Source organism: Procambarus clarkii, chromosome 68, assembly GCF_040958095.1.
Source record: "Procambarus clarkii isolate CNS0578487 chromosome 68, FALCON_Pclarkii_2.0, whole genome shotgun sequence".
NCBI lineage: Eukaryota > Metazoa > Arthropoda > Malacostraca > Decapoda > Cambaridae > Procambarus > Procambarus clarkii.
The window spans coordinates 12,552,865-12,579,062 of NC_091217.1; the positions used below are offsets into that span (position 1 = coordinate 12,552,865).

General features: G+C 52.5%; 1 protein-coding gene across 19 annotated transcripts in view; it reads right to left on the minus strand.

Annotated features, from left to right (window-relative positions):
* Positions 1-26,198, minus strand: part of Vinc (vinculin) — a 228,296-nt gene that overhangs the window by 134,732 nt on the left and 67,366 nt on the right. For 2 of the 19 annotated variants that reach the window (XM_069310852.1, XM_069310853.1), the window contains exon 2: positions 11,130-11,188. The exons of 16 other annotated variants lie outside the window; for them this stretch is intronic. The gene's annotated coding sequence lies outside the window, so the exon portion shown is untranslated. Of the gene's footprint in view, positions 1-11,129; positions 11,189-26,198 lie in introns of those variants that run through there. One more of the 19 variants, XM_069310865.1, reaches the window with a different exon arrangement.

The following is a 26,198-nucleotide window of genomic DNA, read 5'->3' on the forward strand; positions in this document are numbered from 1 at the left end:
GGAACGAAGGCAAGGTAAAGGGAAAATTAGACATGGTAAGGGGAAAGGAGGCGTGGCGAGGGGAAGGGAGGCGTGGCGAGGGGAAGGGAGGCGTGGCGAAGGGAAGGGAGGCGTGGCGAAGGGAAGGGAGGCGTGGCGAAGGGAAGGGAGGCGTGGCGAAGGGAAGGGAGGCGAAGGGAAGGGAGGCGTGGCGAAGGGAAGGGAAGGGAGGCGTGGCGAAGGGAAGGGAGGCGTGGCGAAGGGAAGAGAGGCGTGGCGAAGGGAAGGGAGGCGTGGCGAAGGGAAGGGAGGCGTGGCGAAGGGAAGGGAGGCGTGGCGAAGGGAAGGAAGGCGTGGGGAAGGGAGGCGTGGCGAAGGGAAGGGAGGCGTGGCGGGGGGAAAGGAGGCGTGGCGAAGGGAAGGGAGGCGTGGCGAAGGGAAGGGAGGCGTGGCGGGGGGAAAGGAGGCGTGGCGAAGGGAAGGGAGGCGTGGCGGGGGGAAAGGAGGCGTGGCGAAGGGAAGGGAGGCGTGGCGAGGGGAAGGGAGGCGTGGCGAAGGGAAGGGAGGCGTGGCGAAGGGAAGGGAGGCGTGGCGAAGGGAAGGGAGGCGTGGCGAAGGGAAGGGAGGCGTGGCGAAGGGAAGGGAGGCGTGGCGAGGGGAAAGGAGGAGTGGCGAAGGGAAGGGAGGCGTGGCGAAGGGAAGGGAGGCGTGGCGAAGGGAAGGGAGGCGTGGCGAGGGGAAAGGAGGAGTGGCGAAGGGAAGGGAGGCGTGGCGAAGGGAGGCGTGGCGAAGGGAGGCGTGGCGAGGGGAAAGGAGGCGTGGCGAGGGGAAAGGAGGCGTGGCGAGGGGAAAGGAGGCGTGGCGAGGGGAAAGGAGGCGTGGCGAAGGGAAGGGAGGCGTGGCGAAGGGAAGGGAGGCGTGGCGAAAGGGAAGGGAGGCGTGGCGAAGGGAAGGGAGGCGTGGCGAGGGGAAGGGAGGCGTGGCGAAGGGAAGGGAGGCGTGGCGAAGGGAAGGGAGGCGTGGCGAGGGGAAGGGAGGCGTGGCGAGGGGAAAGGAGGCGTGGCGAGGGGAAAGGAGGCGTGGCGAAGGGAAGGGAGGCGTGGCGAAGGGAAGGGAGGCGTGGCGAAGGGAAGGGAGGCGTGGCGAGGGGAAAGGAGGCGTGGCGAGGGGAAAGGAGGCGTGGCGAAGGGAAGGGAGGCGTGGCGAAGGGAAGGGAGGCGTGGCGAAGGGAAGGGAGGCGTGGCGAAGGGAAGGGAGGCGTGGCGAAGGGAAGGGAGGCGTGGCGAAGGGAAGGGAGGCGTGGCGAAGGGAAGGGAGGCGTGGCGAGGGGAAAGAAGACCTTGCAAGACTGAGGTGGTTGACAGGTTCCGCCAGCCCCCCCCACCCCCCTGGGGGCAGTTTGCGCCAATGATCATAGCCATCCACGTCAGCCCAATGGCTCGTTCCTCCACACATGCAAGCCATTACCTATTTATAGTTATAAGAAGAGAACAACATTCTTGGAGTTCTGTGTTCTTTTTAATTGTTCGTTATAACTACTGGATATGACGCATGCCGCCACAATTGGTTAACTTCAGCTTATTTATAACAAAATATTGCATTTTATTTGCTCAATGCCAAGTTTCGTTTGTATCCAAATGTGATGACTTGAGTTCTGCTCGTCTCAGATTGTAAAAACTCTGCCTACCTTATGGCTACTATGTGGGGGTTACGGGGATCTAAGACCCCGCGACCCGGTCTCCGACCTGGCAGGCCTCTCGCTTGGTCGCCTGGTCAACCAGACTGTTGGACACGGCTGCTCGAAGTTTGACGTATGAATCACAGCCTGGTTTATCAGGTATTCTCTGGAGGTTGTTGAGTTCTCTCGAACACTGTGAGAGGCCGGCCAGTTCATGCTCCTTACGTGGAGCGGGAGTGTTGAAAGTCTTGGGCCATTGATGTTGATAGTTCTCCCTCAGCGTACCTATTGTACCTCAGGTTTTCAACGGGGGTATTTTCCACATCTTGTCATGCCTACTGGTTTTATGCGACGTAATCTCTGTGTTCAGATTTGGAACCATTCCCTCTAATATTTTACACGTGTAGATTATTATGTATCTCTCTCGCCTGCGCTCTAGAGAGTACGGATTTAGACCTAATAACATATGCACCTACCGTATATCCTGTCTTCCAGTCTGGAAATATTAAACCTTCAGGTTTCTCATGTAAACCAAATTTTCTAGCGATGGAATTATTTTGTTGCACGTGTCTGACCAGGGTGCGCTGGCTCTCTAGCGTGCGCGTGCTCCTGCGCGCTCGCTCTCCGTCTCCGTCTCCCCCACAGCGTCCACCGTGAGTCACACCACCACTTCCTCACACGGTCTAATGTAACAACACCAACATGGAGTGACGGTTTCAAGATCAACAAGGCGCAGTTCAGGACAAATAGAAAACGGGACATGGTTTTTCACCCATGGGGTTGTCTACCCATAGACCCGCCTACCCGCCGAAGCCACAAATGCCAAAACACAGCTGCAATTTAAGATCCAAATAGATAAAATCAGCACAAACTGGGAGGCCTTTAACAATCCGCCGGCTTCGTGTCACCGATGCCACTAGAGATAATGGCCCCTCGGGTAAATATCCCAATATCGGTTCTCTGCAAAGTACGTGCAGGAGTAAAAGTTCTCTGCACGTCCTCCATAACAACAAATCCAGCTTTGAATGGGAATGTTTTAAATTTTGCCCCGAGGGGCGAGTTTATTGGGCAGCGCCACTCATCCTGTGACACACCGCTATAGTGACAGTATTGGGCAGCGCCACTCATCCTGTGAGTGGACACACCGCCGTAGTGACAGTATTGGGCAGCACCACTCATCCTGTGAGTGGACACACCGCCATAGTGACAGTATTGGGCAGCGCCACTCATCCTGTGAGTGTACACACCGCCATAGTGACAGTATTGGGCAGCGCCACTCATCCTGTGAGTGGACACACCGCCATAGTGACAGTATTGGGCAGCGCCACTCATCCTGTGAGTGAACACACCGCCATAGCAGCATGTACAACACTCCCCAAAGGGAAGAAAACCCGCTGGGTTGTTCATCCTGTCACTTGTACCCAGACACAGCTGGGACTTGCTTAACTGTCTCAAGTCAACAGCTCCTCAAACAAGATGATTAACATTCGTCAACCCTTAAAATCTTACGTTATCTTGCGGGTGCAAAATGGGGAAATCTTTTAAGAACAGTATCAATATTTGACAAATAGTGTTTTCCTAACTCAAACAATGTGGGGTTTATTATTCAACACATTTCTAATGACTTAGATGTCCACACTCTCTCAGGTAGTGGTCAAGGCAGTGTCCATCACTCTCATCACAGATTCTGCAACTCCTCTGCTCAACTGTTGTTTCCATTCCCAATCCTCATGGATATTTGTATCCAAGACGAATTCTTGCTATTACTGGTTCTCTCCCGCGGCCACCGCCACTTCGTCCATAATGATTGGGTTTGCCAGCTGCAACTATATTGTACCATCGTATAGATTTACTGATTTGTTCTTCTATCCTTTCCTCAGTAATCTTGTCACGGTGATGTTGCCTGACAATACCTCTAATTTGTAGACAAGTCTTAGGTACGAAGTATTCAATGTGGTCTCCTTCAGCGCCCTCAGCAGCCAGCACATCTGCTCGTTCATTCCCACATATTCCAACATGGGAGGGGATCCACAAAATTTGACGATTCTTCCTTGATTGGTTAGTACTCTCTCAGCTCTCTTGATCTCAGCGATTATCGCAAGATTTTCTGCCCGATTTTTAGTAAAGCTTTGTAGCGCTGCTTTAATCAGTGCAGATCACTGCACCGTTAGTACTTCGTTCAAGGAACCTTAACACCATAACAATGGCAGTTAGCTCCACTTGTGTTAAAGAAGCATACTTCTCAATACGGGCTTTTCCTTCATTTCCGCGTTGTAAGGCATTATTCTTAATTACGGTGTATGCTGCACCAGCCCTGCCACTGACAGGGTTAGGTGATGACCATTGGTGTGAAACAATACTGTCCTCAACAAATGTATAGTTGATTTGACATGTCAAATATTCTAGTTATTCTATCATCATAGTTGTCTTTCTTGCAGTTGCTATAGCTACTTTGTGTTTTTTAAAAGGTCTTCCTTCATAATTATTGTTAATCTTTTATTTTGCTTTTTATTTCCGCATTGTAGTTGGACTGAGTGCTTATGTGCGGTTCATGTTTCTATTGCTTAGTTTTTACAATAGAACAGGATACCTTGCGGTTACCTTGCGATGATTTCGGGGCTCAACGTCCCTACGACCCGGTCCTCGACAAGGCCTCCTAAGATCATCAAGTTCCATTTATTTTTTTTCAATTCACCATTTTGAGAAAATCGTTAAGGTTTTCACGTTTTCTGTGGCCCATTTATGGTATGGCTTATCTGGTTGTGGGTGCTCTTGGTGGTGGTGGAGCACGTTCAGCTTACATGTGGAGTGGTTGAGACGCCTCGTCTTGCCTGAACTTGTTTGTTCAGCTGCACAATGGCCAGCCCCCCAACCCTCTTCCCAACACACACACATGTGCGATTTCTGAAGACTTCTGCAGAGAAATTCCCCCACAGTGTCGCCATCACTCGACTCGCGCAGATTTCTAATAATACATTGAAATACATCGATATATTATTGAAGATGTACTGTATATCGCCGAGCTTGAATATGCATTGGTCATATTCAGGTTGCTGCTGGCTAGTAGTTCCATCTGACCCAGGAGACTAAAATGTAACAGCAGCAGTAACGGTCCCACACCTGGACATGCAGCGACCCACCAGTTTCAATTGATCTAGGTTCTTGCACCAACCTCTTGTAATGGAAGAAAACGGTGTTTTCTTCCATATGGTGGAGCCTCTCTCAAGACGCCCCCCACCATTCTCCACCAGATTACTTTCTCCAGCACCTTTACAAGGAAGGCCAATGACACTGGTCTGTAGTTTAGTGCTTTCTTTCTATCCCCTTCTTTAATATCTGGACTACATTTGTGGCTTTCCAGACATCTGAGAGACTTCCTGTTATACTCAAATTCTATGTCAGTTGGAATATAACCTTGTTGTCTCGGTCAATAAATATACAGAAGCGACTACTGTGTCTACATTTAACCCGAACAAGGCAAACGAATATTCCTCTTTCAAGCGTTTTATTAAACATTTTACACAACAATTACATCTAGGTGAATATACACTCACTTTCACTCACTCACTCTCTTTAGGCTTATATCTTAGTCCCCCGTTGTCGCACCACTGAACTTTACCTTGTGGTTATATTGTGGTAGTTCAGAGGACCAACGTGCCCATGGTCCTGTCTCTGACCAGGCCTCCAGGTTGGTCTGGTCAGCTAGATTGTTGAAGGCAGCGTTGCAGCCTGACGTATAAAAATCACAACCCCGTTGATCAGGAATCCTTTGAAGGCGATTATCAAGTTCTCTCTTGAACACCACGAAAGGTTGGCCAGTTATACCCTTTATGTTTAGAGGGAGAGTGGTAAACTGTCTCGTGTGGAGAGTGGTAAACTGTCTTGGCCCCTTGATGTTGACAATTCTCTCTTAGCATACCTATTGCAACTCTGCAATAGTTAGTTAGTTTAGTTCATTTATTATGCACCCCATACCCATCTTGTGGGCGGTAGTGGAAAGGGTTACAGAGGCAATGGGCTCAGGGACTGAACCCCACAATTCATTTAGTTAAGCAAGTTACAATCTTGATGAGCTAGTTACAAAATTCAATATAAGTCGTCACATCAACAATGGGTTCGAGATCGACCTCAATAGGTATGCTATTTTGCCCTTTCTGCCATGCCATCCCTCAGATGTAACACCAGAACAGTTGCCTAACTACTAAATTTACTATTTACCCATTTACTACTAAAGGAACAGTGGCATAGGTGCAAGGAAACGTGCCCCGCCACTACTGCTCCAGCCGGGATCACCGAATGAGTCGAGAACGAAGCCAACTGTACTACGAGACCCGATTATATCACTAAAGTCCTTTCTCGTCCCTCTTCGGTCCTTTCTCGTCCCTCTTCGGTCCTTTCCTTTCTTCCTACTCTCCCTTTTCTCTGTCCCGTTTATTATTCAGTCTCGAGTACATATAGTTTCCCGCCATTGTCGGGGACAGACAACCCCTTACGCTTGCCGAGGACGCCCCCCCCCCCATGACTGATACAACCAGGATGTATCCACAACAGTTGTTAACTCATATGTATCACAAGTAAGGTGATAGCCACGTACTCAACACGCCGTAACAATAATAATGTTAGTAATACTTGCAATCAAGTGATGGAATTAATGACAGGTGGAGAGAGATCACAATATTGCCAAAGACTCGCGAATCTGTACACCGGAGGCGGGACCAAAGAGCCAGAGCTCAACCCCCGCAAGCACAACTAGGTGGGAACACGTGGGGGTTGCCGGGGGGGGGGGCAATACCGCTCTCATCAATATGGAGCAGACACGAAACTTGGACTAATTGGTTGGAATAATTATTGGAATGATGGAATTATTTATTATTATAAAGTTGTGTTGTGTGAGAGTTGGAGCAGGAGCCCGGCGGAGGTGGGCGTGGGGAGGTGGGCGTGGGGAGGTGGGCGTGGGGAGGTGGGCGTGGGGAGGTGGGCGTGGGGAGGTGGAGGTGGGCGTGGGGAGGTGGTGTGCACTTAGCTCACCCTCCACCACACTATAAATATACCTCCCCTAGTTACCCCTTCACATATACCCTCCTCTCCCTCCCCCCCCCCCCCCCCACCTTTACCTGTCGTCACAACATTGACTTGTGTCTTGTTCTACGTTAGTGTAACTGCGTGTAACTTCTATAAAAATAAAAGGCTTAATTCATCAATAACTACCTTGATTAAGGTCGTCCAAGGTGGTCTATTGACAATATCTACCATGCATTGTTCCAGTATTATTACCGTTTGTATTACGTTTCATTACTCAGCTCAAGACGAGCATGATCTAGTAACTGTACAGTGTACATGTAATTTATACACCAAGGCAAATATTAACAATTGTCAAAAATAACGATACATGTAAACACCGACACATTTCTAAATAAAACAATAAACCCATAATTTTGTATCGTGTGCTTATCGCTGAATGCATCAGATAGAGACTGGAGAGAATGGTAACTCTCAGGGGAAAGCGTCAAGCCACTACGACTATATAGCACTTGGAAGGGATCAGGATAAGGATTTGGGATTGGACGGGGGGAAAGGAATGGTGCCCAACCACTTATGGACGGTCGGGGATTGAACACCGACCTGCATGAAGCCGAGACCGTCGTTCTACCGTCCACCCCAAGTGGTTGGGCAGGAAGGAGAGAGAGATTGTAGGAGGAAGATTGTAGGAAGATTTGCCGTAAGTGGAGGAGCGTGAGAGGGAGGCTGGGTGGAGCCCAAGCAGAGATTTGGGGAAAATAAATTGGAGGTATAAAGTGTTGGCGAGAATAATGTGGCAGTGTTGTTGTATGTGGCTGAGTCACTACAAGGCGCGCCGCCCCCTCTTGCTTAATGCCTCACGCTCCACTCCCCATCCTCTATCCTTCACTATCCCCCCCCCCCTCCTTACCTTGAGGTTACCTTGAGGTGTTTCCGGAGCTTAGCGTCCTCGCGACCCGGTTCAGTTGTTGGACTGGTCAACCAGGCTGTTGGACGTGGCTCTATCTTTCAATATCCTCCCCTCTTCAATCCTTCAATATCTTCCCCTCTTCAATCCTTTAATATCCTCCCCTCTTCAATCCTTCAATATCTTCCCCTCTTCAATCCTTTAATATCCTCCCCTCTTCAATCCTTCAATATCTTCCCCTCTTCAATCCTTTAATATCCTCCCCCTCTTCAATCCTTCAATATCTTCCCCTCTTCAATCCTTTAATATCCTCCCCTCTTCTATCCTTCAATATCCTCCCCTCTTCAATCCTTTAATATCCTCCCCTCTTCTATCCTTCAACATCCTCCCCTCTTCTATCCTTCACTCTCCGTCTATACATAAGGAGCATAACTAGTCGACCTTTAACAGTGTTCAAAAGGTCTTCATAAACACCTCCAGAGTATACCTGACCAACTGGGCTGTAATTCATACTTGGGATTGCGAGAAGTTGAGTTAAACAACCTGGATGACTACCAATACTACCCGTCCTCCTAATAGCACGTCGCATTTTGACATATACTTTACCCAAGACCAAAAAATGTCATACAAGAAAATGGTAGCGGCTCGCGAAATAGACAATGTCCCGTTTTCTGTCCGTGGCTCCGCTGGTAGGTTAGGATAAGGCACTTCTCTCTTCCAGGGACTACTGTATCATCATATCAGTACCAATCACAAAACTTTGCAAAACCAGATGGAGGCATGAACTGAACATCCACTCACTAGAAAGGTGTGAAACAACAGGTACACCACCACTACCACACCTGTCTAAATTGGGGGTGTGGGGAAGCACTCCCCATCTCCACTACCGGGCCTCTCGCCTAATGCATCACACCATTAACGGAATACACCAAAACCTCAAAATGGTGGGGTTTAGTACAACTTAATGCACCCTAATAATGGCGTTTCTCAGTATCGGCCTCGTTAGGTTAGGTGGGTTGCTTAGGTTCCAATGTTTCTTTTGGGAAAAACAAAAATAAATGCATTTTTTACGGATTGTCAAATAATGAGAGGTGGCTGCTCTGCCAGCTTATCCCTGCACCAACTTCTGACACACTCCTGCTTTCAACCTGTCTTATATTCCACCTGGTAAAAAAAGAGTCCTAGAGCAAGTCATTAAATTACATGTTCACAAGAGTAATTAGCATAATTTGGAAGCTTATCAAGTTTTCTCGTGAAAACTGTAAGGAAGTGCCATATGAAGTATCTTATAGAAATGACAAAATAACACAGTCAACTCCCCTACTTGATGGGGTTCTGGGAGTTGTTCTACTCCCCAAGCCCAGCCGACGTGAGAGAGTTTGATCCAACAGGCTGTTGCTTGGAGCGGCCCACAGGCCCACATACCCACCACAGCCCGGTTGGTCCGACACTCCTTAGAGAAAACTATCTAATTTTCTCTTGAAGATGTCCACGGTTGTTCCAGCAATATTTCTTATAGTCGCTGGGAGGACGTTGAACAACCGCGGACCTCTGATGTTTATACAGTGTTCTCTGATTGTGCCTATGGCACCTCTGCTCTTCACTGGTTCTATTCTGCATTTTCTTCCATATCGTTCACTCCAGTATGTTGTTATTTTACTGTGTAGATTTGGGACCTTGCCCTCCAGTATTTCCCACGTGTATATTATTTGATATCTCGTCTTCTTTCTAGTGAGTACATTTAGAGAGTTTTGAGACGATCCAATAATTTGGGTGCTTTATCGCGTCTATGTATACCGTATATGTTCTCTGTACTCCCTCTATTTCTGAAATCTCTTCTGCTCTGAAGGGAAAAACGAATACCGAGCAGTACTCGAGACGGAACAGCACAAGTGATTTGAAGAGTACAACCTTTGTGATGGGATCCCTGGATTTGAAAGTTCTCGTAATCCATCCTATCATTTTTCTGGCTGACGCAATATTTGCTTGGTTATGCTCCCTAAACGTTAGGTCGTCAGATATCACTATTCCCAAATCCTTGACATGCTGCTTTCCTACTATGGGCAGATTTGACTGTGTTCTGTACCCTGTATTATGTAGCCCGACGTTACTGTGTGCCAGGAGCCAAGACCAGAGGACGCTGGTCTCTATCACCATAAGGTTCTCTCTCACTTATAAGTCATCTTCGCAATTAAAAGATACCCGCATGTTTCTGGGGGTACCAATTGACGTTTTTTACACAGATTTACAAGTGTAACAAACTTGTTACCTACATCAATTACAATACTGAATTGTCGTGTACAGTTTAAATTTACCTAGGAAATAAATCAATACCAGCAAGCTAAGAACAACAGCTGAATTAATCACCCGAGACAACCTACTGATGCCCATTCTTATTTTCATACTGACATACTTAGCTCTTATATGGCTGGACATTTATGCAGCTACCTTAAATTGAAGGAAGAGCTAGTTTGTCATACAAACATTGTACTCTAAACACACACACGGGCAGTAACAAGTGCAGTGTTCGATGGCTCTTAATTAATAAGGCGTCTTATTACTCTTCTTGATATCTGCCTCAATTCGAGTAATCAGCAGGTCTTGTGTCGCTGGTGGTTCTCCAATCATCGGTTTCACACTATGTTGCACTAGTAAATGTTTATCTCCTGAGTCCAGTACAGTTTTACTCTCCAGGATTCATTACCACCGCTACACACTATCTTATTATTGGTAATGAGAGGGTGATAGAAAACCATATCCTCTTTTAACCCTCAAATTTGTATTGCATTTTTGCAATAACGAATAGTTGATTTTTCGTTACCCTTTCCTGTAATTCTACCTTCATCTTATTGGTAATTAAATATGCAGTTGTGTACATAACTTGAATATTATTCATGTTTACTGTTGCTCGAGCCCAACCCTGAAGAGGAAGGTGTGTGTGTAGAGTTAGTCATTCATGGTTGCTCCTTCAGATTCACAGACTTTCCATTATTTTGCCGTGTTGTACTGTGTTGCCTGGCTTGCCACTTCTTGTGCAGTGCTTGTACCATTTATAAATCTCATTACTAGTTTCTTGGCTTCCCTATCCAACTCAGAAGTGTTCTCACTACAGTATACGTCATGGAACATTCCTCTGTCCCTTAACTTCTCTTTTTTCTGCACATATATATTTAATTGTACTAATCTTAAAGATAACCTTCACTGATTGATTCTACTCAACCCGAAACCTTCCTAGCCTACAGGTAATGTTCAATTGTTGGTTAGTTTACTAGCAAAAGAATTTTGGCAAGTGCATGTAATCTCTTCAGTCTCACTTTTTCAGGTCTTTTATTCAACTACTCTTGCGAGTCTTTAGGTCCTCAATGACCATTCTCCAGCCCATCTGTCCTCTCTCTTTACTTTCCTCTATTCCCTTTACCTTTTCATGTTGCTTGTGTTGGTCCTACACAAACCCTGAACTCTGCTTCAAGTACAATATCTCAACCTATACTTAACTGTCAATGGCGAAAAATATTATTTTCAAAACTCTTTATGGGGACACCTTACCACGTTCCATTAATGCCCCGTCTTCCTCGATGGCTGCAGACATCTTGATTATTATTTACCTGGAAGTACAAGAAAAAATTATTAGAAGTTTGAAACGCCAAGTAGGCTGTACAATAGGCTAAGCAAAGGAGAGTCAGATAGACTCTCTGTCCTATCAGAGAAGATAGGACAGATACTGTAAAACCGTAAGCCGTTACCTCTCCTTTGTTCCTAATTCATTATAGTGTTGGGGCCAACATGTGTTTGTGGATCATAATATGATCATATTATGATCATATGATCTGCGGGGATCATAATATTGCGTTTTACAACACTGCAGCCAGCATACAGCCCTCATATTATGAAGTGTTGCCTCTCCCGGTTACATAGCTCTCAAGTTCAAATAAACTAATGAAAAACTAATTTTTTGCTTAAAAACTAATGGATTAATAATTTCAACTCAGTATGCAAACCATATTTGTTTTGTGTAAGCCAATGCTATTATTTTGTAAATAATGATGCTAAGATTAAAATCAGTAGGAGACAAATATCAAATCAAATAAATCGTCAATGTGCCGCGGTGGTAGAAAAAACTGGGCCACAGTGCAACAGTCATTTTTTTTTTTTTTTTTTTTGAGATATATGTGCATGCATTACCCACAGTAAACAAATTTTGGATACTTCGTTAAGATTCCTAGCAGTATATCATTATGAATGAAGTACTTACACATTTCTTGGACACTATTGATGGTGTTATCTCTGAATTCCGCTATTTTTCACATTCCATTATATAATGATGCAAAGTATGCGAATAGTTCTGCTGACAGTTTACATTTAGTCACATCTACATCAGCAGATGTTACAAACTCCAAGAACCGAGCCTAAGCTTAGCAATGGTGACATCTAGCAGTCTAACCTTATTGGATGACCCATAGACGTGCGGTTCTAAGTGCATAGTAGAATGATGATAGATGAACTGGTGTGAATTTTACTTTGCCTCAAGTCTACGAGATTTTGTTGATGATCCCGGAATATTACTGCCCTCAAGCTGCTCAAAGGCAGTCCAAGATGATAATCAATTCCCTCTTTACGAGCAAAAGTCTTGGCCAACTCATCAGTTCTATCATGCATTCGGAGACCAATATGGGAAGGAATCCACAGGAGACAAACTCTGACTCCATCATTGATTATTTCAATATATCTGTGTCTAGCTTCTGAGACAAGCACGTCACAGTTATGCCTTGGGGAGCTGAGGGCAGTCAAGGATGACAAGGAGGCACTTACAATTAGCGTGTCAACTTTGGATTCATATACGCGCTCGAGTGCCAGGATTATGGCAACCAATTCTGTTTGAAGAGTGGAGGCCCAGTTACTTAGACGCGCTCCACTCTCATGTGAGATGGAACCATCTCTCACTGTCACAACAACTGCACTTCCAGCTGCACCATGGGACTGATGCAAGGATCCATCAGTGTAAATAATCTGGGAAAGGGAACGCTCTCTGACTAAAGAGAGCGCACGTCATCAATTTGGCTTAAGGTATTGTACTTTGCTTCTTGTCAAAGCAAGGACTGTTCTTTAATCAGCTTCTTGAGTGGGAAAGGGGGGACAATAATTTGGAAAGGAGTGATCTCCCATGGGGCAGGAAAGTGTCGTTATTGTCTCTCTTGATAGAGGTGAGGAATATTATACATTCAGAGCACAGTGACAATTTTGGTAATCCATTTGGAGGGATGCTGACCTTCAAGGAAGAAGGCTTGGAGGGCTTCAGTGCAGGGGTTAGGGTGGGTTAGCCTAAGCATCTTGATACCAATTAATGCATTAATTTCAGTGATACGATCACATACACATGAAATATTGAGTTCCTTCCTCATGTTTAGTAATTTAGTTGTACGGGGGCATCCGAGGATAATCCTCATGGCTTCGTTTTGCATCTTTTCCAGCCCTCCAAGCATTCTCTGAGGCACTAGAGCAAGCATGGGTGCAGCATAAACAGAGACCTAATATATGAGAGATACATCATTTTGACAATTCTCACATTTGCGCCATAGCTTGGATGGTAGCCTGCCACAGCCTTGAGAGCACGGAGCCTCTCTCTACATTGGCGACCCAGTCTGGCTACAACATTGTGGTACAGTGGAACCTCAAGACCAAGGTATTACTGTAAACACTTGTACCATCCTGGTGCCGCTCCCCACCTACACTACCCTCGCCCCTAGCTACTATTTCTTAATTTCACACCTTTAATTAGTAACTAGTAGTCTGCCAGGTCTTAACAATAATTGATAAACCTATGGAAAGATCCAGGTTCGCATGAAGTAGACCAGATTTTAGAGGTCAATCGTGCAGCCCGTCCTCCTAAGGTTTCCCATCGTCAAGAAACCGGTCAATTTAAAGTGTCCTGACCTACCAGAGGACCCAAAACAGAAAACAGAACAGTACATCACTTTCGCCAGCCGCTTCCATTTTCTAGTACGACAATTTCTGACCTTATGGAACTCATACAATCGAAATGCGATGTTCTTTGTAGGATGAGCAGGTTGAATCGTGAGTCGAAGTGGTTGATTATGCAATTATCCCGTAATTTGTTTCATTAATCAACAACCCGGTTTCTAAACCAGTACCTTCCCATCTCTCTCCTACACCTCAGCTTACTCAATTTATACCCATTGTTATTTTATTTTTGCGTTGATATATTTAATATTAACTTTAATATCACTGTTATACCCCGTTCATCCACTCGTATAGTTCCAAGTATGTCACCCCTTAGTTGCTCAAGCCATCAACTTGGATAGCGGACCTCCCCCCCCCCACCCACACACACACACGGTAGAACCTCAAGCTAAGGTATATGACTGTCAAGATCAAAGAAAATGGGTAGCATACAAGGGCACACGCCAGATGTCAACGTGAACCCAAGTGACGGGTGCCAGACGAGGCTGGGGGGTGCCAGACGGGGCCAGGGAAGCTAAGGGTGCCAGGCGGGGCCAGGGAAGCTAAGGGTGCCAGGCGGGGCCAGGGAAGCTAAGGGTGCCAGGCGGGGCTAGGGAAGCTAAGGGTGCCAGGCGGGGCCAGGGAAGCTAAGGGTGCCAGGCGGGGCCAGGGAAGCTAGGGTTACTGTATTTCCCACTTCTAAACGTCCCTTCACCTATGCCTCTCTTTCCTCTTTAAACCCCCCCCCCAAAAAAAAAGAGAGACTTTCAACAGGTTAATTTGAAATGAGTTGAAGAAAGTAGTTTGATATTATAGTGATACTAATTATTGTGTGAAAATCCCCCTTTTTTTTGGGGGGGGGGTAAAGAGGAAGGAGAGGCATAGGTGAAGGGAAGTTTAGAAATGGGAAATATAGTGAGAGGTATGAAAGCAGGCGGGCTGTCCGCCTTGCTGACACGATGTGTGGGTGTTGGCAGCTAAGCTAAGCTGGCTCCCTCTTGTCAGGGAGCTGTGAGTGTGTGAGAGGTTCTTCACATGTGTTTCACCATATATGGATGTCCATAGATGAATACTGTGTAGCATTCATATATACACACTCCGATGCTTCCACACGTTTTGTTCAAGGCTATTTATTTTATTATTATTATTTATTGATTTATTCATAGATACACATACATATATATACACATGTATATATACATTTATACACATACATATACACATACATACTCCTTTTTTCCAATTCTTGGGGGAAGGATTTCTGGTCAATATTTCATCTGGGAATTATGTACTCTGGGGCTGAGTTTTCATATAGTAAATCGAGGCTCTTGGGTCCAAGTACGTTAATGCGTGTCGTTTAAAAAGTCAGAGATTCTTCAGCAGGTTCGAAGCTGTTCTCCCTCAAATGAAGACGCCAAGCCAGCCAAGATGTCTGTGGCTTGCTCTGTAAATATCTTCCCATATGTTCCGTGTAAGTTACCATGTTATGGTATACAGGTATGGCATACCTTATGGCGACAGGTCAGGGACCACTTTAAGGTCACAGCCACACCGGGTACATCTTTGTCATATGGTGGTGGTGACTGGTTGTGAAGGCACTGTTGACGCGTGTACTGATTCCAATGTTCTGCCCGATACCACCTAATTTCCCGATACCGATACTCTGGTAATATATTATACCGTCTTACTAAAACATGATCAAGTTCATGCTCCTTGTGATCTCAGGGCTTGTAAACATCGTAAATTAATAACACGATTATTATAATGACCATAAAGCAACTTATCTTGAAGAATCCACTAAATCAAACTTCAACTCCCCAGCAGTGATTACTAATTACCAAAATAAATAATAACGAAGGCCATAATAGTTACTCAAGTGTGATTGGTTCGGGGGCAAGATGCCTTGATACCTGGTTGATGGGGTTCTGGGAGTTGTTCTACTCCCCAAGCCCGGCCGAGGCCAGGCTTGACTTGTGAGAGTTTGGTCCACCAGGCTGTTGCTTGGAGCGGCCCGCAGGCCCACCACGGCCCGGTTATTCAAGCAGTTCTTGGAGGAAACAATCTAGTTTCATCTTGAAGATGTCCACAGTTGTTCCGGCAATATTTCTGATGCTCGCTGGGAGGACGTTGAACAACCGCGGACCTCTGATATTTATACAGTGTTCTCTTAGTATGTCTATGGCACCTCTGATCTTCACTGGTTCTATTGTGCATTTTCTTCCATATCGTTCACTCCAGTACGTTGTTATTTTACTGTGTAGATTTGGGACCTTGCCCTCCAGTATTTTCCACGTATATATTATTTTATCTCTCTCTCGTCTCCTTTCTAGTGAGTACAATTGGAGAGCTTTGAGACGATCCCAATAATTTAGGTGCTTTATCGCGTCTATGTATACCGTATATGTTCTCTGTACTCCCTCTACTTCAGAAATCTCTCCTGCTCTGAAGGGAGGAAGTGAGTACTGAGCAGTACTCAAGACGGGACAGCTCCAATGATTTGAAGAATACAACCATTGTGATGGGATCCCTGGATTTGAAAGTTCTCGTAATCCATCCTATCATTTTTCTGGCTGACGCAATATTTGCTTGGTTATGCTCCCTAAACGTTAGGTCGTCAGACATCATTTTTCCCAACTCCTTTACATGTTACCTGGTTGATACCTGGTTGATGGGGTTCTCGGAGTTCTTCTACTCCCCTGTTGCTTTCCTACTATGGGCAGATTTGATTGTTTTTTGTACCCTGTATTATGTTTAAGGTCCTCATTTTTACCGTGCCTGAGTATCTGGAATGTTAAACATATTTTCTGCTGGACAATCGAAAACTTTATTAATATCTCCTTGTAGTTTTTCAGTGTCTTCAGCAGAGGCAATTTTCATGTTACTTTTTGTGTCATCTGCAAAGGATGATACGAAGCTGTACCTTGTATTTGAGTCTATATCTGATATGATAATAAGGAAAAGCAGTGGTACAAGGACTATACCTTGAGGTACTGAACTTTTAACTGCGCTTGGACTATTTTATATGGTTGACTGTTACTCTCTGTGTTCTGTTCGACAGAAAACTGAGTATCCACCGTCCTACTTTACCAGTTATACCCACTGACCTCATTTTTTGTGCTATCACTCCATGGTCACATTTATCGAATGCCTTTGCGAAATCCGTGTATGCCACATCTGCATTCTGTTTTTCTGCTAATGCCTCAGTGATTTTGTCGTAGTGGTTAAGTAGCTGTGAAAGGCACGAACTTCCCGCTCTTAATCCATGTTGGCCTGGATTGTGGAGGTCATTGGCTGGAGGTCGTAGTGACTTGAAAGTCTCAAGTCACTACGACTCATGTTGATATCAGTTATATTTACAGGGGTTTGGATATCACGCATAAATAAGTTGTCCGGATCTTCCGGATAGTCGTAGTGACTTGAGACTGTCCCCTGATAGTTCCCCCCCTTCCCTTCTGCCCTATTCATCTGACGTTTTCTTGGATGTGGTCCAGACACCGGAGGATTTGTCTGTCTGAGTCTGTTTGTTCAGGCTACTTTCTCAACACACAACCAAGCGTGTTTGTAGAGGTTCAACTTCAGTTCCTTCATCTCGCCTCTCAACCTATGTATTAAGACAAATATATGTAATATATTAGTAACATTGTACTGGGATGGGACGGGGGGGGGGGGGGGAATGGTGTCCCTCCTCTTGGACGGTCGGGGATTGAACGTGAATTCCAAATTCCAGAAAGATATTCTAGACGACTAAAATATCTCTAGATCAAATTTGCTCCGCGTAATAATAAACGCCACAAACTTGCGTAGAAAGTGAACGTAAAATGCCAGAACTTTTGAAGATGAAATATAAGAGAAGACTAGAACGTGCGACCAGAGCAGCGCCAGAGCAGCGCCAGAGCAGCGCCAGAGCAGCGCCAGAGCAGCGCCAGAGCAGCGCCAGAGCAGCGCCAGAGCAGCGCCAGAGCAGAGCCACACCAAGCCCCATGAAGGAGGCTCTCCACTAATGTTCATCTTGCCAACTTGGAGCTTCCATTCAAGCTTTTGCGACGCACTTTTTCTAGGATAAGTTGTGTCATGCAACTGTTGCTTTTTGTTCAATTAGCAAATTGTGTAATGGTCCAAGCGAGGAGTGATGAGTCCTAAAACATGGTGAGTGTGAAACAAGGTTGGTTTAGAGTTAAACGGTCGGCCGCACCAACACGCCTCACCACTCAACATGACTCACAACTCTCACTATATAACAAACTTAAGGGGAACACGCACACAGCTAACACCCCCCCCCCCTGCCCCACACTTACTTAACTCCATACAATGTAGATACAATAGAGCCTAATAGGCTCAGGAATGTGAACACCAGTGATATTTGACAGTTAAGAGGCGGGACCAAAGAGCCGAAGCTCAACCCCCGCAAGCACAACTAGACGAGTACAGAATCAACCATCGCAGAACACCAGCACCACATTAAATATGAATATATTGTGAGTGTAATATTATTAGGCTTATCACTGGCTGCATAATTCCTCTACACCTGACGGAGGTAACAAGGTAGTTTGCTCCCATGGTGGTCAATATCACCTTCCGTTACACATTTGTCAAGAAGTCAAAATTATTAGATAAAGTTTTGGCGAGGCAGCGGGGTCTAAGGGATGGGTCTGGGGAGATAATAGGCGATTGACAAAATATTAGCTTGACTACCATAAAAACAGTGTCAGCAAGGCGGACAGTCCGCCTCCTATCATAACTAGTACTACATTTCCCACTACTAAACATTTACCTTCACCGGTAAAACTCTACATCTTCATTACTCTTCTTCCCCCATCGCCCCACACACACACAAAAATAGGGAAGATACAGGAGAAGAGACAAGATATCAAAGCATAAGTAATTATTAAAAGAAGGCGTCAAACTGCGAAGACTAAGTACTAGTGTGAAACATATCAGAAGGAGGTGGGCGAGAGGAGAGGATGTCATGAGAGATGAGAGAGTGAGAGATGAGGGAGTGAGAGATGAAGGAGTGAGATGAGGCAGTGAGAGATGAGGCAGTGAGAGATGAGGCAGTGAGAGATGAGGCAGTGAGAGATGAGGCAGTGAGAGATGAGGTAGTGAGAGATGAGGTAGTGAGAGATGAGGGAGTGAGAGATGAGGGAGTGAGAGATGAGGGAGTGAGAGATGAGGGAGTGAGATGAGGCAGTGAGAGATGAGGTAGTGAGAGATGAGGTAGTGAGAGATAAGGGAGTGAGAGCATCATGTGAGAGTGGACCCGCCCTCCAAGTAGGTAGGCCTCAAGGTGATGGCGGGGGCTGCACCTCGAGTATAATTGGAGTCTGACGCTCCCGTCTGGCAGCGTTCTCATCTTGTAACATGCTCTTGTGGGGGTACTGGCCGCTACCTCCTGCTGCCCCCACCCCACTGCTCTTGTGGGGGTACTGGCCGCTACCTCCTGCTGCCCCCCCACCCCACTGCTCTTGTGGGGGTACTGGCCGCTACCTCCTGCTGCCCCCACCCCACTGCTCTTGTGGGGGTACTGGCCGCTACCTCCTGCTGCCCCCACCCCACTGCTCTTGTGGGGGTACTGGCCGCTACCTCCTGCTGCCCCCACCCCCCCACTGCTCTTGTGGGGGTACTGGCCGCTACCTCCTGCTGCCCCCCCCACTGCTCTTGTGGGGGTACTGGCTGCTACCTCCTGCTGCCCCCCCCCCACCCCACTGCTCTTGTGGGGGTACTGGCCGCTATCTCCTGCTGCCCCCCCCCACTGCTCTTGTGGGGGTACTGGCCGCTACCTCCTGCTGCCCCCACCCCACTGCTCTTGTGGGGGTACTGGCCGCTACCTCCTGCTGCCCCCACCCCACTGCTCTTGTGGGGGTACTGGCCGCTACCTCCTGCTGCCCCCCCCACCCCACTGCTCTTGTGGGGGTACTGGCCGCTACCTCCTGCTGCCCCCACCCCACTGCTCTTGTGGGGGTACTGGCCGCTACCTCCTGCTGCCCCCACCCCACTGCTCTTGTGGGGGTACTGGCCGCTACCTCCTGCTGCCCCCACCCCACTGCTCTTGTGGGGGTACTGGCCGCTACCTCCTGCTGCCCCCACCCCCCCACTGCTCTTGTGGGGGTACTGGCCGCTACCTCCTGCTGCCCCCCCCACTGCTCTTGTGGGGGTACTGGCTGCTACCTCCTGCTGCCCCCCCCCCACCCCACTGCTCTTGTGGGGGTACTGGCCGCTATCTCCTGCTGCCCCCCCCACTGCTCTTGTGGGGGTACTGGCCGCTACCTCCTGCTGCCCCCACCCCACTGCTCTTGTGGGGGTACTGGCCGCTACCTCCTGCTGCCCCCCGCCCACTGCTCTTGTGGGGGTACTGGCCACTACCTCCTGCTGCCCCCCGCCCACTGCTCTTGTGGGGGTACTGGCCGCTACCTCCTGCTGCCCCCTCCCCACTGCTCTTGTGTGGGTACTGGCCGCTACCTCCTGCTGCCCCCCGCCCACTGCTCTTGTGGGGGTACTGGCCGCTACCTCCTGCTGCCCCCACCCCACTGCTCTTGTGGGGGTACTGGCCGCTACCTCCTGCTGCCCCCCCCCCACTGCTCTTGTGGGGGTACTGGCCGCTACCTCCTGCTGCCCCCGCCACCCCACTGCTCTTGTGGGGGTACTGGCCGCTACCTCCTGCTGCCCCCCCACTGCTCTTGTGGGGGTACTGGCCGCTACCTCCTGCTGCCCCCCGCCCACTGCTCTTGTGGGGGTACTGGCCGCTACCTCCTGCTGCCCCCCCCACTGCTCTTGTGGGGGTACTGGCTGCTACCTCCTGCTGCCCCCCCCACCCCACTGCTCTTGTGGGGGTACTGGCCGCTATCTCCTGCTGCCCCCCCCCCCACTGCTCTTGTGGGGGTACTGGCCGCTACCTCCTGCTGCCCCCACCCCACTGCTCTTGTGGGAGTACTGGCCGCTACCTCCTGCTGCCCCCACCCCCCCACTGCTCTTGTGGGGGTACTGGCCGCTACCTCCTGCTGCCCCCCCACTGCTCTTGTGGGGGTACTGGCCGCTACCTCCTGCTGCCCCCCGCCCACTGCTCTTGTGGGGGTACTGGCCGCTACCTCCTGCTGCCCCCCCCACTGCTCTTGTGGGGGTACTGGCTGCTACCTCCTGCTGCCCCCCCCCACCCCACTGCTCTTGTGGGGGTACTGGCCGCTATCTCCTGCTGCCCCCCCCCACTGCTCTTGTGGGGGTATTGGCCGCTACCTCCTGCTGCCCCCACCCCACTGCTCTTGTGGGGGTACTGGCCGCTACCTCCTGCTGCCCCCACCCCACTGCTCTTGTGGGGGTACTGGCCGCTACCTCCTGCTGCCCCCGCCACCCCACTGCTCTTGTGGGGGTACTGGCCGCTACCTCCTGCTGCCCCCACCCCACTGCTCTTGTGGGGGTACTGGCCGCTACCTCCTGCTGCCCCCCCACCCCACTGCTCTTGTGGGGGTACTGGCCGCTACCTCCTGCTGCCCCCACCCCACTGCTCTTGTGGGGGTACTGGCCGCTACCTCCTGCTGCCCCCACCCCACTGCTCTTGTGGGGGTACTGGCCGCTACCTCCTGCTGCCCCCACCCCCCCACTGCTCTTGTGGGGGTACTGGCCGCTACCTCCTGCTGCCCCCCCCCACTGCTCTTGTGGGGGTACTGGCTGCTACCTCCTGCTGCCCCCCCACCCCACTGCTCTTGTGGGGGTACTGGCCGCTATCTCCTGCTGCCCCCCCCCCACTGCTCTTGTGGGGGTACTGGCCGCTACCTCCTGCTGCCCCCACCCCACTGCTCTTGTGGGAGTACTGGCCGCTACCTCCTGCTGCCCCCCGCCCACTGCTCTTGTGGGGGTACTGGCCGCTACCTCCTGCTGCCCCCTCCCCACTGCTCTTGTGTGGGTACTGGCCGCTACCTCCTGCTGCCCCCCGCCCACTGCTCTTGTGGGGGTACTGGCCGCTACCTCCTGCTGCCCCCACCCCACTGCTCTTGTGGGGGTACTGGCCGCTACCTCCTGCTGCCCCCCCCCACTGCTCTTGTGGGGGTACTGGCCGCTACCTCCTGCTGCCCCCGCCACCCCACTGCTCTTGTGGGGGTACTGGCCGCTACCTCCTGCTGCCCCCCACTGCTCTTGTGGGGGTACTGGCCGCTACCTCCTGCTGCCCCCCGCCCACTGCTCTTGTGGGGGTACTGGCCGCTACCTCCTGCTGCCCCCACCACCCCACTGCTCTTGTGGGGGTACTGGCCGCTACCTCCTGCTGCCCCCCCACCCCACTGCTCTTGTGGGGGTACTGGCCGCTACCTCCTGCTGCCCCCCCCCCACCCCACTGCTCTTGTGGGGGTACTGGCCGCTACCTCCTGCTGCCCCCACCCCCCACTGCTCTTGTGGGGGTACTGTCCGCTACCTCCTGCTGCCCCCCCCCCACCCCACTGCTCTTGTGGGGGTACTGGCCGCTACCTCCTGCTGCCCCCACCCCCCACTGCTCTTGTGGGGGTACTGGCCGCTACCTCCTGCTGCCCCCACCACCCCCCACTGCTCTTGTGGGGGTACTGGCCGCTACCTCCTGCTGCCCCCACCACCCCACTGCTCTTGTGGGGGTACTGGCCGCTACCTCCTCCTGCCCCCCCCCCACCCCACTGCTCTTGTGGGGGTACTGGCCGCTACCTCCTGCTGCCCCCCCCCCACCCCACTGCTCTTGTGGGGGTACTGGCCGCTACCTCCTGCTGCCCCCCCCCCACCCCACTGCTCTTGTGGGGGTACTGGCCGCTACCTCCTGCTGCCCCCCGCCCACTGCTCTTGTGGGGGTACTGGCCGCTACCTCCTGCTGCCCCCCGCCCACTGCTCTTGTGGGGGTACTGGCCGCTACCTCCTGCTGCCCCCCCCCACCCCACTGCTCTTGTGGGGGTACTGGCCGCTACCTCCTGCTGCCCCCCCACCCCACTGCTCTTGTGGGGGTACTGGCCGCTACCTCCTGCTGCCCCCACCCCCCACTGCTCTTGTGGGGGTACTGGCCGCTACCTCCTGCTGCCCCCACCACCCCCCACTGCTCTTGTGGGGGTACTGGCCGCTACCTCCTGCTGCCCCCACTGCTCTTGTGGGGGTACTGGCCGCTACCTCCTGCTGCCCCCACCACCCCCCACTGCTCTTGTGGGGGTACTGGCCGCTACCTCCTACTGCCCCCCCCCACCCCACTGCTCTTGTGGGGGTACTGGCCGCTACCTCCTGCTGCCCCCCCCCACCCCACTGCTCTTGTGGGGGTACTGGCCGCTACCTCCTGCTGCCCCCACCACCCACTGCTCTTGTGGGGGTACTGGCCGCTACCTCCTGCTGCCCCCACCACCCACTGCTCTTGTGGGGGTACTGGCCGCTACCTCATGCTGCCCCCACCACCCACTGCTCTTGTGGGGGTACTGGCCGCTACCTCCTGCTGCCACCCCCACCCCACTGCTCTTGTGGGGGTACTGGCCGCTACCTCCTGCTGCCCCCCCCACTGCTCTTGTGGGGGTACTGGCCGCTACCTCCTGCTGCCCCCACCACCCACTGCTCTTGTGGGGGTACTGGCCGCTACCTCCTGCTGCCCCCCACTGCTCTTGTGGGGGGTACTGGCCGCTACCTCCTGCTGCCCCCCACTGCTCTTGTGGGGGTACTGGCCGCTACCTCCTCCTGCCCCCCCCCCCCACTGCTCTTGTGCGGGTACTGGCCGCTACCTCCTGCTGCCCCCGCCACCCCACTGCTCTTGTGGGGGTACTGGCCGCTACCTCCTGCGGCCCCCCCCTCCACTGCTCTTGTGGGGGTACTGGCCGCTACCTCCTGCTGCACCCCCCCCCACTGCTCTTGTGGGGGTACTAGCCGCTACCTCCTGCTGCCCCCCACTGCTCTTGTGGGGGTACTGGCCGCTACCTCCTGCTGCCCCGCCCCCACACTGCTCTTGTGGGGTACTGGCCGCTACCTCCTGCTGCCCCCCCTCCCCCCACCGCTCTTGTGGGGGTACTGGCCACTACCTCCTGCTGCCCCCCCCCCCACTGCTCTTGTGGGGGTACTGGCCGCTACCTCCTGCTACCCCGCCACCCCACTGCTCTTGTGGGGGTACTGGCCGCTACCTCCTGCTGCCCCCCCCACACTGCTCTTGTGGGGGTACTGGCCGCTACCTCCTGCTGCCCCCCCCCCCACTGCTCTTGTGGGGGTACTGGCCGCTACCTCCTGCTGCCCCCGCCACCCCACTGCTCTTGTGGGGGTACTGGCCGCTACCTCCTGCGCCCCCCCCCCCCCACTGCTCTTGTGGGGGTACTGGCCGCTACCGCCTGCTGCCCCCACCACCCACTGCTCTTGTGGGGGTACTGGCCGCTACCTCCTGCTGCCCCCGCCCACTGCTCTTGTGGGGGTACTGGCCGCTACCTCCTGCTGCCCCCCGCCCACTGCTCTTGTCGGGGTACTGGCCGCTACCTCCTGCTGCCCCCCCCCCACTGCTCTTGTGGGGGTACTGGCCGCTACCTCCTGCTGCCCCCCGCTCACTGCTCTTGTGGGGGTACTGGCCGCTACCTCCTGCTGCCCCCCCCACTGCTCTTGTGGGGGTACTGGCCGCTACCTCCTGCTGCCCCCCCACTGCTCTTGTGGGGGTACTGGCCGCTACCTCCTGCTGCCCCCCGCCCACTGCTCTTGTGGGGGTACTGGCCGCTACCTCCTGCTGCCCCCACCACCCCACTGCTCTTGTGGGGGTACTGGCCGCTACCTCCTGCTGCCCCCCCCCACCCCACTGCTCTTGTGGGGGTACTGGCCGCTACCTCCTGCTGCCCCCCCACCCCACTGCTCTTGTGGGGGTACTGGCCGCTACCTCCTGCTGCCCCCACCCCCCACTGCTCTTGTGGGGGTACTGTCCGCTACCTCCTGCTGCCCCCCCCACCCCACTGCTCTTGTGGGGGTACTGCCCGCTACCTCCTGCTGCCCCCACCCCCCACTGCTCTTGTGGGGGTACTGGCCGCTACCTCCTGCTGCCCCCACCACCCCCCACTGCTCTTGTGGGGGTACTGGCCGCTACCTCCTGCTGCCCCCACCACCCCACTGCTCTTGTGGGGGTACTGGCCGCTACCTCCTCCTGCCCCCCCCACCCCACTGCTCTTGTGGGGGTACTGGCCGCTACCTCCTGCTGCCCCCCCCACCCCACTGCTCTTGTGGGGGTACTGGCCGCTACCTCCTGCTGCCCCCCCCCCCACCCCACTGCTCTTGTGGGGGTACTGGCCGCTACCTCCTGCTGCCCCCCGCCCACTGCTCTTGTGGGGGTACTGGCCGCTACCTCCTGCTGCCCCCCCCACCCCACTGCTCTTGTGGGGGTACTGGCCGCTACCTCCTGCTGCCCCCCCCCACCCCACTGCTCTTGTGGGGGTACTGGCCGCTACCTCCTGCTGCCCCCACCCCCACTGCTCTTGTGGGGGTACTGGCCGCTACCTTCTGCTGCCCCCACCACCCCCCACTGCTCTTGTGGGGGTACTGGCCGCTACCTCCTGCTGCCCCCCCACCCCCCACTGCTCTTGTGGGGGTACTGGCCGCTACCTCCTACTGCCCCCCCCACCCCACTGCTCTTGTGGGGGTACTGGCCGCTACCTCCTGCTGCCCCCCCACCCCACTGCTCTTGTGGGGGTACTGGCCGCTACCTCCTGCTGCCCCCACCACCCACTGCTCTTGTGGGGGTACTGGCCGCTACCTCCTGCTGCCCCCACCACCCACTGCTCTTGTGGGGGTACTGGCCGCTACCTCATGCTGCCCCCACCACCCACTGCTCTTGTGGGGGTACTGGCCGCTACCTCCTGCTGCCACCCCCACCCCACTGCTCTTGTGGGGGTACTGGCCGCTACCTCCTGCTGCCCCCCCCCACTGCTCTTGTGGGGGTACTGGCCGCTACCTCCTGCTGCCCCCACCACCCACTGCTCTTGTGGGGGTACTGGCCGCTACCTCCTGCTGCCCCCCACTGCTCTTGTGGGGGGGTACTGGCCGCTACCTCCTGCTGCCCCCCACTGCTCTTGTGGGGGTACTGGCCGCTACCTCCTCCTGCCCCCCCCCCCCACTGCTCTTGTGCGGGTACTGGCCGCTACCTCCTGCTGCCCCCGCCACCCCACTGCTCTTGTGGGGGTACTGGCCGCTACCTCCTGCGGGCCCCCCCCCCCCTCCACTGCTCTTGTGGGGGTACTGGCCGCTACCTCCTGCTGCACCCCCCCCCCCCCACTGCTCTTGTGGGGGTACTAGCCGCTACCTCCTGCTGCCCCCCCCCCTGCTCTTGTGGGGGTACTGGCCGCTACCTCCTGCTGCCCCCCCCACACTGCTCTTGTGGGGGTACTGGCCGCTACCTCCTGCTGCCCCCCCCCACACTGCTCTTGTGGGGGTACTGGCCGCTACCTCCTGCTACCCCCCCCCACTGCTCTTGTGGGGGTACTGGCCGCTACCTCCTGCTGCCCCCGCCACCCCACTGCTCTTGTGGGGGTACTGGCCGCTACCTCCTGCTGCCCCCGCCACCCCACTGCTCTTGTGGGGGTACTGACCGCTACCGCCTGCTGCCCCCACCACCCACTGCTCTTGTGGGGGTACTGGCCGCTACCTCCAGCTGCCCCCACCTGCCCACTGCTCTTGTGGGGGGGTACTAGCCGCTACCTCCTGCGGCCCCCCCCCCCCCCA